The 12,163-nt window shown below is 40.4% G+C and overlaps 2 long non-coding RNA genes across 2 annotated transcripts; both read right to left on the reverse strand.

The window, feature by feature from the left end:
- Positions 1-5,200: 5,200 nt before the first annotated feature.
- LOC140586956 (uncharacterized) lies at positions 5,201-5,830 on the reverse strand. The gene is made up of 2 exons (XR_011988730.1): positions 5,732-5,830; positions 5,201-5,370 (listed from the first exon to the last, which is right to left on the reverse strand). It is a non-coding gene; the product is annotated as an uncharacterized lncRNA (long non-coding RNA).
- Positions 5,831-6,965: 1,135 nt separating this feature from the next.
- LOC140586954 (uncharacterized) lies at positions 6,966-9,864 on the reverse strand. The gene is made up of 9 exons (XR_011988728.1): positions 9,575-9,864; positions 9,377-9,454; positions 9,175-9,263; positions 8,980-9,082; positions 8,786-8,905; positions 8,607-8,710; positions 7,323-7,481; positions 7,180-7,240; positions 6,966-7,091 (listed from the first exon to the last, which is right to left on the reverse strand). It is a non-coding gene; the product is annotated as an uncharacterized lncRNA (long non-coding RNA).
- Between the last annotated feature and the right edge of the window lie 2,299 nt (positions 9,865-12,163).

The raw sequence follows: 12,163 nt of genomic DNA on the forward strand, positions 1-12,163 counted from the left end.
GGGTAAAACATATTTGCACACGCAAATACTGGGACTAAAAGAACTCGGGGTGAGGGACTCAGATCCTCTCATTACTTAGTCTCCCTGGGTAGAATAACCGCCAGTTTTCCCCTACCAAGGCGGGGCGAAATTTCTCTGCTACAATTGCTCAGAATCGCTGTAGCTTTCCGATGGTATGCGGGGCGTTGCGGTTGCTTAGCGTGACCGACTGCATAAGAAAGCAAACATTCTTTATTATCATCCTATGTATGTTAAATTACGATCTTCCACATTAATCAAGGTATTGTAAAACGGAAATTATTACAGCTCCAATAGCTTATATTAAAGTCAGCCAAGAGTCACAACATGGTTTTGAAATGGCAAACACAGACACAAATCAAATGTATATGAGCAAGCAACATAACTAGTAACTAGTAACTATATGTGGTGTGGTGGCGAATTTGTGCAGAAATTTCAGGCAGAAATTTCAGGGTAAATATGGCGAAATCGAAATTGGATCATACTGCCAATATTGTGTAGCGGATATAAAGATTCGTAGTTTTTATTTGAAAGTTTTCCTGCTAGTCTCTGAGCTCGGTGGATCATGCGGTCCCCTGATGTTTGAATGAGCACCCATCTACATAAATGGTGATCATGTCTTGACAGACATTTTCATCAAAGTAGTGGTGTTGCGACGGTTCCATTGGTGTGGGCGTGTCCACAATGTTGGGTGCTGCTGGTCCCTCCTGAGAATAGCTGTGGCAGCTGGGTGCCTGTACTGCGTCAGGCTGGGCAGTTATGGCATGGATTGTCAGGTGTTGGTCGTCAGCAAGCTCCATGTGATATACAGTCTCTTTTGTCACTGGTGACTCTTCTACCTCCATGGTCATGACCACATCTGTGACTTCCATGCCTTTGGGCCACATGCCTTTCCCGATCTTGGGGCAGAAGGATCCCAGGGTAGGGTCCTGCCTGCACAGGAAGGAGTCATGATGCTGGTATGGGTCTCTTGCGTCGACACTGATCTCCAGCTGCGTTCTCTCCATGGTGTGGAGTGAGGTCCAAGGAGACAGCCAGGGTTTGACATTCCCATGTGGCTGTGTCAGGTGTCCACAGTGACAGCGGTTCTCTAACTTGAGCCCAAATTTTCTGACGTTGGAAGTCTAACAATGGCTCGAACCGGTTCAGCAAATCTTTCCCAATGAGGAATGGAATGGACTCAAGTTGGGAAATGTATACAGGGTGCATTACATTCATGAGGCCGATGGACAAATTGAGGGGGATCATGTGATCCATCCTGGTGCCCACTGCTGAATATGCCTGCACGTCCAAAAAGCATTTCCTCGGCTGGAGGGTTTTGTTCTTCTGGGCGGCTAGGTGCTGCACCTGGTAGCAGAGACTGGCTGACATGAGGGTGATGTCTGCTGCAGTGTCGATGAGGGCCTCGAGGGTGAGAACATCTTCTAGGGTGATGGAGAGGTAGAATTTCTTGGCTACCCCCCTCTTCTAGGGTGATGGAGAGGTAGAATTTCTTGGCTACCCCCCTTTCCATCAGGTCACCCAGAAGCTGTGGCACAGGGGCCTGGCCAGGAATTGGTGAGGCGTCGCCACAGTCAGATTGGTGCTCTGAGTTGCTAGTATAGTTGGAGCCCGGCTTCATTTTGGCAGGACGAAAGTCTGTTGTTTTTTTTCTTTGTGTTGGAGTTGGGGATTATTGGGGCTGCGCCATCCCAAGCGGAGAGCGTGGCGGGCAGCCTGGTGTGCATACGCCGGACGTGATCTCGGTCTGCAGCGGAAGACAGGGACGCGGAGGGTCTGTTTGAGTGGTGTCGACGACAGCGGGTATGACGAGTGGCATCTTCGGGAGTCTAAGTCGTGTCCTGGCATCCGGTGGAACTGAAGGAGCTGGGGAATATCGTGGAGGAGGGCACCCGGATTAGCGGTGCTGAAGTGGAGGCAGCGTGCGCCGGTTTTGAGATCCAGGGCCCCGGAGCTGTGTTACACGGGCGTATACTCGGGCGATTTCGACCTCGGATGCAGCGCGAGTGAGTGACCCTGCCATACAGAGGCCTCCCCCTACAACTCATCTCGACCCATTCTGTCGTTGACTGGTAAACCTGCTCCTTTTCTTCACTCTCCTCAATCGGGTGAAGGTCTCGGCAAAGTTGCAGATCTGGACAATTGTATGCATAAGTGTGTGTTGGATGTAATTAAGCGCAGTCGAAGTGTTTGTTTAATGTCATTTACGCGCTGTATTTCGAATAGGTGAATGACGATTGGTATTGTGCTATGCTTTGCTGTGTAACCCTGAGATGTTTTCTTTCTTTTTTTCCGTTTTGAGTTAAGTCCTGTCTTTTTCTGTTATTGATGACAACGGGACAAATTGGTGAATTGCTAAAAAAGGGGATGTTTGAATTATTCAATTTCCTCTGCGTCATCGGGGCCTAATTCAGCTCTGTGGCCTGAAGTATTTTCCAGTAAGGGTTCAATCCCAAAAAGGCAGCTGGCAGGAGGAAGTGACGTCACAGGCACCCGTCAAGGCAGGTAGCGGCAGCTGCTACTAAGGAGCTTGGCAGCTGCCACTTCTGTCCGTCGCTAGTGGCGCTTAACAGTGGCAGGTCCCGTTCGAATACAGTGCCTGCCGAGGTACAGAGACAGCCACCGCCGCTAGTGGAAGTAAACCCGAGATGCTGTGCACGGCTACGATAAACTGGAATACGGAAATAAATTGAGTACTTGTTTAATCTTTGTATGACTACGAATTATATTATTGTTGCTGACTGTACATCTCTTTAAGATAATATTTGAGAAAGCAATGATTGTACTTTCGCTAGTGGCGCTAAACAGTGACAGGAGCCGTTCGGGAACAGTGGCTGCCGGTAGTGGCAGGTCTAGTGGCAGCTGCCGTTCAGATACAGTAGAGAGGCACCTACCAACCGCTCATGGAAGTAGCCTAAACCAGAGATTCTGTACATCGGCTAAATGATCAAAAGCAATGATTGTACTGTCGCTAGTGGCGCTAAACAGTGACAGGAGCCGTTCGGGAACAGTGGCTGCCGGTAGTGGCAGGTCTAGTGGCAGCTGCCGTTCAGATACAGTAGAGAGGCACCTACCAACCGCTCATGGAAGTAGCCTAAACCAGAGATTCTGTACATCGGCTAAATGATCAAAAGCAATGATTGTACTGTCGCTAGTGGCGCTAAACAGTGACAGGAGCCGTTCGGGAACAGTGCCTGCCGGTAGAGGAGTGGCAGCTGCCACTGTTGTCCGTCGCTTGACAGTCAATAACTGGATGTGCAGCCGATGTCAGCTACGTTTTTTTTGAGACAGGTAGCCACTGTCACCTGCCACTTAGGAGTGGCGTGAGTCTTTCACTCACCTTGTTCAAAGTTGTACAAACCATAGCTGTATTCAGATAAACCTTAAGTTCAAATATAAAAAAAAGCTGAAATCACTAATTTGCAGTATAGTAAGGGACTTATAATTGATAATGAAATTGATATGGTAAATGAGTTTAATGATTATTTTTCAAGGGTGTTCACAATAGAGAACACAAGTAACTTACCACTAATTAATACGAATACAGCATCGTCTATGACCAATATATGTATAACTGAGGTTGATGTGATACTAAGCCTAGCTAAACTCAAAATAAATAAATCGCAGGGGCCTGATGGCATCTTACCTATAGTCTTAAAAGAGATGAGGGATATTATTAGCCAACCTTTAACTTTAATATTCCAGAAATCGTTATCTGCGGGTGTGGTACCATCAAATTGGAAGCATGCTAATATAACACCCATATTCAAAAAAGGGGATAGAAGTAATCCAGCAAACTATAGGCCAATCAGTTTAACTAGCATTACTGGAAAAATAATGGAAGCTATAATTCAAGTGAAAATGGTAGATTACCTAGATGCAAATAACATCATAAAGGATAGCCAACATGGATTTAGGTGAGGTAGATCCTGCTTAACGAATCTACTTGAGTTCTTTGAGGAAGCTACAAGTGAAATTGATCACAAAAAGGCCTATGATGTGATTTACTTAGATTTCCAGAAGGCCTTTGATGTTGTCCCCCACAAACGTCTCTTGCTAAAGCTTAAAGCTGCAGGGATTTTAGGAACTGTGGCAACTTGGATCAAAAACTGGCTAACTGACAGGAAGCAGCGAGTAGTTATTAGAGGCACAATGTCACAGTGGGCCTCCGTTCATAGTGGGGTACCGCAGGGTTCAATTTTAGGACCACTATTGTTCCTAATTTACATTAATGATATTGACACAAATACATACAGTAAACTGGTTAAATTTGCAGACGACACCAAGGTGGGCGGGGTAGCAGATACTAATCTAGCAGCAGAGAGGCTTCAACGGGATCTGGATTTAATTAGCGACTGAGCTGATACTTGGCAGATGAAATTTAACACAGATAAATGCAAGGTAATCCATGCAGGGAGCAGAAATATAAAGTACAGATATTTTAAGGGTTCCACAGAAATAAAGGTAGCTGATTACGAGAAAGATCTCGGTATGTATGTTGATGCTTCCATGTCCCCCTCTCGCCAGTGTGGGGAAGCAATAAAAAAGGCGAACAGAATGTTGGGTTATATCTCTAGATGTGTGGAGTTTAAGTCAAGGGAGGTGATGTTACACTTATATAATTCCTTGGTAAGACCCCACCTAGAATACTGTGTGCAGGTTTGGTCACCATACCTCAAGAAGGACATTGATGCCTTAGAAAAGGTGCAACGAAGAGCTACGAAAATGATTCCTGGTCTTAGAAGAATGTCTTATGAGGAGAGGTTAGCGGAACTGAATCTGTTTAGCCTTGAGCAAAGGAGACTAAGGGGGGATATGATTCAGGTCTATAAGATTCTAACGGGTCTGGATGCTGTTCAGCCAAATGACTATTTCAATATTAGTCTAAATACTAGAACTCGTGGCCATAAGTGGAAATTAGCGGGAGAACATTTTAAAACAAATTTGAGGAAGCACTTCTTTACACAGCGTGTAGTTAGAGTATGGAATAGTCTTCCTGCTAGTGTAGTGGAAGCTAAAACCCTGGGTTCCTTTAAATCAGAGCTAGATAAGATTTTAACAACTCTGAGCTATTAGTTAAGTTCTCCCCAAACGAGCTTGATGGGCCGAATGGCCTCCTCTCGTTTGTAAATTTCTTATGTTTTTAAGTTCTTATAATTTTAATTAAAAACTGACACAATGATTAAAGAGACATAATTTGTTCTATTTACATTACATATACACAAATATACAATAATGAACATTGAAAATGTAAAAATCTTCTCTGATCATTAAAATGACATATTTTGCAAATGTCGTTTCTGCTTGGTATCTGTTAAAACCCTCCAGCTTTCTCAGGATTAGGACTGTGACCTTGCAGAGAGATAAAGAATGAATGAGAACATGTTTTTATAGTTGACATTAAGGTATTAAATGACAAATAAATTATTTTTTTTTCCCAGGAAGAAATGTTAAAATTGTTTAAATGTTGCATTTTAATAAATTATTTTTTAATTGAAACACAAAAGAAAAAGTGATTAACTTGCTAAAGTATCATCAATTACATGCAATAATGTAAAAAGGTGATTAAGCAAACACCCGCAGTAACTGTGGAACATTTTCTCACTGATCTTCATCTTTTGGTTAAATGATCTTTAGTATAGAAACAATAAGAATAAATAAGTATGGCTAATGCTGTCTTTGCAAACACTTCTATATTTAGATTGAACCTTACTTCTGGAACCATGACCTCTAAGATAAATGAGGTGTCCCCCATGCTTGACTTGTCCAGTTTTAAAACAGCGAAAGTTCTTTCTATGATGGCCTCTATCTGTAACAGGAACAAGTATAATTATGGAGTTAAAAATGTTATTCAAAAGATATAATGGCACAAATACACATACACACTATATTATTATTTATATATATATATATATATATATATATATATATATATATATATATATATATTAGGGCTGTCAAAATTAACGGGTTAACACGGATTAATCCATCATCATGATTAATCTGATTAAAATTTTTAACGCAATTAACTCATCTGCAGCGCAGAATGATTCAAAATCACTGAAATGTCTCTGTCAACCCATTTCGGGTAGTTTTAGTGCGTTCCATTTCCCCTCGGAACTTGTATTCCGAGGCGGATTCTGGAGTTTTGAAGCCAGAAGTGACTACATGCGCTCCCGTTTCTCGGACATCCAAGAAATATCTCGGAGCAGCACAGAGGATCCCGACTCCCGAGTTCAGAATCCAAGATGGCTGCGCCCTTTATCAACAGAAGGGAAAGTTGTAGTCTTATACTGTTTAAGCACTACTTCTCATTTGTGGCTCATTAAATCGGTCGCACACGCTATACCGTCCAACTTATCTGTGGATGTGTTGCTACGGAGTTTTATATGTAAAGCACCGCACGTAATGTGTTATCAAATGATATTGCTAACAATGGCAATTAACCGGGCTAGAATTGGACTTCATGATTAGTTGGATTATTTGTCGGATTTACGGTAGTTCGTGCTAATTGTAAGCGAACGAAGATAAAGACCATTTAAACTGAGGTACCTTAAATCCGACAAGTTGTCCGGCTAAGCAAAAAATCTTGCTTTTTGATATGGGTCCATGGTATTGCACTTCTGTGGCAGATGGAATGCATCCGACTCATGTTCAAGATGTTCAATAAACATGTTAAGTGCATATATATTCCCTTTTTTCTTGAGTCTGTTTGCTCATGCAAAATTAAATGTGATTAATATAGATTAAAAATGAATGATATTTAATCATGATTAATCAAAATTAATCCACAGGAACCCTGTGATTAATCTGATTAAAAATTTTAATCATTTGACAGCACTAATATATATATATATATATATATATATATATATATATATATATATATATATATATATATATATATATATATATGCGTATTTTAGGTTTGCAAAACAAAATTTACATACTTGCTTTTCATCAAACACTGAGATGGATGTATCTCTAAGTTGTTTGAGTTTTGGGTCAAATGACGGGTTCTGGTGGAGATACATTCGGTTGGACTTCAGTGTTACAAGATCATTTTGAAGCGTCTATACCAGATTAAAAGAAGAGTAGTAAATAGTAAGCTTTAATCAATTGTCAGTTTCAAGTATCATGGCCGTGAAAACAATTTTTTACCATAATTTCCTCATCTGTAATCATTCTGACCACTAGTCCTTCACATAGAGCAGCATGTACACTGGAGATGGGAAAAAAAGAAGAATTAGTTTTATAACCAAATAACATTTTCCTAAGTAATCTAAATGTAATAATATTTGTACCTTTTATATGGATATGGCTCTGGAAAATGACAACCACAGCTGAATGGGGTGTCTGTGTCAAATGTGCTAGGGTCAGTCCCTGCACACTCACTGTGCAGCCAACCATCACAGTAGTCACACTGCACCCAGTTTATGGTTTTGACTTCTGGGTGCATTGACCTGTGAACAAGATTTTCTTTAATATCTACACATTTAAGATTGTCCAGACACATTTGTTGTGTTATTTACTTAGATTTCCAGAAAGCCTTTGATGTTGTCCCCCACAAATGGCTCTTGTTAAAGCTTAAAGCTGCAGGAATTTTAGGAACTGTGGCAGCTTGGATCAAAAACTGGCTAACTGATAGGAAGCAGCGAGTAGTTATTAGAGGCACTATGTCACAGTGGGCCTCCGTTTATAGTGGGGTACCGCAGGGTTCAATTTTAGGACCTCTATTGTTCCTAATTTACATTAATGATATTGACACGAATACATACAGTAAACTGGTTAAATTTGCAGACGACACTAAGGTGGGCGGGGTAGCAGATACTAATCTAGCAGCAGAGAGGCTTCAACGGGATCTGGATTTAATTAGCGAATGGGCTGATACTTGGCAGATGAAATTTAACACAGATAAATGCAAGGTAATCCATGCAGGGAGCAGAAATATAAAGTACAGATATTTTAAGGGTTCCACTGAAATAAAGGTAGCTGATTACGAGAAAGATCTCGGTATGTATGTTGATGCTTCCATGTCCCCCTCTCGCCAGTGTGGGGAAGCAATAAAAAAGGCTAACAGAATGTTGGGTTATATCTCTAGATGTGTGGAGTTTAAGTCAAGGGAGGTGATGTTACACTTATATAATTCCTTGGTAAGACCCCACCTAGAATACTGTGTGCAGGTTTGGTCACCATACCTCAAGAAGGACATTGCTGCCTTAGAAAAGGTGCAACGAAGAGCTACGAGAATGATTCCTGGTCTTAGAGGAATGTCTTACGAGGAGAGGTTAGCGGAACTGAATCTGTTCAGCCTTGAGCAAAGGAGACTAAGGGGGGATATGATTCAGGTCTATGATTCAGAGTTGTAACACTTCTTTACACAGCGTGTAGTCAGAGTATGGAATAGTCTTCCTGCTATTGTAGTGGAAGCTAAAACCATGGGTTCCTTTAAATCAGAGCTAGATAAGATTTTAACAACTCTGAGCTATTAGCTAAGTTCTCCCCAAACGAGCTTGATGGGCCGAATGGCCTCCTCTCGTTTGTAAATTTCTTATGTTCTTATGTTCTTATTAAAAAAAAGGTCTTACTTTTTTCTGATCTTTTGATACACACAGGCATAAATGCCCTGTGCAAGGCAGCAGCTTCTAGATCTTTCGGTTTCTCTCCGTCTTTTCAGTGCTGGAAGGGCCTGCTAAGATAAATAGATTTTAATCACAGTTTTTCAAAGGAAATATAATGGCTAAAAAAAATAGTCATCACTGCATACCTCTGATACTGAAATATCCTTTACCAGGCATGATGCATGATATAGTCGAAGATGACACAGCTGTTCAGGTTGAAGTACCTCAGGTGACATTCTTGTTTCCTTAACATCTGTCTCAGCCATCTGTTAAAGAACTACAACTTAGTAGGTGTTTGCAATATTACCAAAACATGACAAAAATAACTGTTTAAACATACCGTGCATACAAACACCCCACAATTGAAGTCATCTGTGTGCTTCCACATCTGAGGACAGGATATTGTCCAGCCATCTAAGGAGTTGTGCTAGCGAAAAATGTGTCTAAAAACACAAACCACAACTTACTCATGATTTCTGACCAAGCACATTGTCATATGAAATATATATCTCTGTAAACACACAAGATATTACACCTGAGCATTTCCAAAACTTCCTCATCTATTGTGTTGTGTTGCTCACTCGAATCATATATTCTCACTTCTTTTCCTGGTACAGCAAATACCTGTTTTGAATAAATTAAAAGTATATAAGGTTTGTAAAAAAAAAAATCACATAAAAGGACATTTAAGAAAATATAATTGTATTTGACATTAACTGAAATATAATTAATATTACCCAAAGAATGAAGTGGTTTCCCCACTCAGGTCCAAGAGATCCCCCAACAATTCGTGGCCACAGAACCTTCTCTGCATCCTGCAAATATAGAAGCATTGTGTGAAAAAATTGCAGTCAGCATATACAGTATACAAAATTATATATTCATGTTAAATGCAATTAATTACTTTATTTAAAACAAATATTTTTGCTTTATACCTTAAGAGGTTCGATTTCATTGTCTGGAATGTTCCTGTTGGTTTGCCATTCTCTGTGCCAGACAATAAACTGGTGTGTTGCCAGGGCCATAGTCTATATAAGAACATAAGAAATATACAAACGAGAGGAGGCCATTCGGCCCATCGAGCTCGCTTGGGGAGAACTTAACTAATAGCTCAGAGTTGTTAAAATCTTATCTAGCTCTGATTTAAAGGAACCCAAGGATTCAGCTTGCACTACGTTATCAGGAAGACTATTCCATACTCTGACTACACGCTGTGTAAAGAAGTGCTTCCTTAAATCCAGTTTCAAATGTTCTCCCGCTAATTTCCACCTATGGCCACGAGTTCTTGTATTTGAACTAATGCTGAAGTAACTATTCGGTTGAACAGCATCCAAACCTGTTAGAATCTTATAGACCTGGATCATGTCCCCCCTCAGTCTCCTTTGCTTGAGGCTGAACAGATTTAGCTCAAATAACCTTTCCTCGTATGACATTCCTCTAAGACCAGGAATCATTCTTGTGGCCCTACGCTGCACCTTTTCTAAGGCCGCTATGTCCTTTTTAAGATATGGTGACCAAACCTGTACACAATATTCTAGGTGAGGTCTCACCAAGGAATTGTATAATCTTAGCATTACCTCCCTTGACTTAAACTCCACACACCTGGAGATATACCCCAACATCCTATTGGCCTTTTTTATTGCTTCCCCGCACTGGCGAGAATGAGACATGGAAGCATCAACATACACACCAAGGTATTTCTCATAATCAGCTACCTTTATTTCAGTAGGTCCCATAAAATACCTGTACTTTATATTTCTGCTCCCTACATGGAGTACCTTACATTTGTCTATGTTAAATTTCATCTGCCAGGTGTCAGCCCAGTCACTAATTAAATTAAGATCCCGCTGTAGCTGCTGAGCCGCTAGTTCAGTATCTGCTACACCACCCACCTTGGTGTCATCTGCAAATTTCACCAGTTTACTGTATATATTGGTGTCTATATCATTTATGTAAATAAGGAACAAAAGTGGTCCTAAAATTGAACCCTGCGGTACCCCACTATGAACGCAGGCCCACAGTGACATCGAGCCTCTTATAACTACTCGCTGCTTCCTATCCGTTAACCAGTTATCAATCCAAGTCGCTACAGTTCCTAAAATACCTGTCGCTTTGAGTTTAAGTGAGAGCCTCTTGTGGGGAACAACATCAAAAGCCTTTTGGAAATCTAAATAGATGACATCATAGGCCTTCTTATCATCAACTTCCTGAGTAGCTTCCTCAAAAAACTCCAACAAATTTGTTAAACAGGATCTACCTCTCCTAAATCCATGCTGGCTATCCCTCAAAATGTTATTTGAGTCCAGGTAATCTACCATTTTCTCTTTGATTATAGCCTCCATAACTTTACCAGTTATACAAGTTAGACTGATTGGCCTATAGTTTGACAAATTACTTCTATCCCCTTTTTTGAAAATGGGCGTTATGTTGGCATGCTTCTAATCAGAAGGTACCACACCTTCAGATAAGGATTTTTGAAACAGTAATGTTAAGGGTCGGCAAATAATATCCCTCATCTCTTTTAACACTATAGGTAAGATGCCATCAGGGCCCTGTGATTTATTTATTTTGAGCTTAGCTAGGCTTTGCAAAACATCTGCTTCAGTTATATATATATTAGTTATAGACGATGTTGGATTAGTAATAAGAACTGGTAAGTTACTAGTGTCCTCAACAGTGAATACCCGTGCAAAACTATCATTGAACTCATTTACTATGTCAATGTCGTTTTCAATTATAAGACCCTTACTATCCTGCAGATTAGTGATTTCAGCTTTTAGAGCTCTTTTAGAGTTAAAATACTGGAAGAAACTTTTAACGTCATCCTTAGCCTCCAATGCGATCTTCCTTTCGACATTCCTTTTAGCTCGTCTAATGTCATTTTTTAATTCAGCCTGTAGATTTAGATACTCTTGCTTTATTATGTCATCATCAGTTATTTTCCATCTCTGGAACAAAGCCCTTTTCCTCCTTACTTTATACTTTATGTCCCTATTAAACCACCTAGGTTGCAATTTCCTAGATTTATTCTTGCTAGAAACAGGTATGAAGTCCTCTTGTACTTGCAATAATGTGCTTTTAAAAAATTCCCATGCCTCTTCAACAGTTTTGTTATTTAACTCCATCCAGTTCACAGTTTCTAGTTTTAATCTCATACAATTGAAGTTAGCCTTCCTAACATTATATATTTTTGATTTGGACTTTGCTCTTCGGGCACTAAACTTAACCTCAAATTTAACCATGTTATGATCGCAACTGTCAAGTGGTTCTAAAACATCTAATTTACCAATCCTGTCCTGGTTATTAGACAAAACAAGATCAAGAATGGCATCTCCCCTGGTAGGGGTGTTAACAAACTGAGTAAAAAAACAATCCTGTACTAATTCCACCATCTCAAGTTCATTTTCTGAAGAGCCAGCAACAATGTCCCACTGCATCCCCGGTAGATTAAAATCACCCATAACTACCACATCATTTTTATTGCTCATAATCCTAATATCACTGTATAACAATCTGCTTTCCTC

Source organism: Paramormyrops kingsleyae, unplaced genomic scaffold (assembly GCF_048594095.1).
Source record: "Paramormyrops kingsleyae isolate MSU_618 unplaced genomic scaffold, PKINGS_0.4 ups106, whole genome shotgun sequence".
Lineage (NCBI taxonomy): Eukaryota > Metazoa > Chordata > Actinopteri > Osteoglossiformes > Mormyridae > Paramormyrops > Paramormyrops kingsleyae.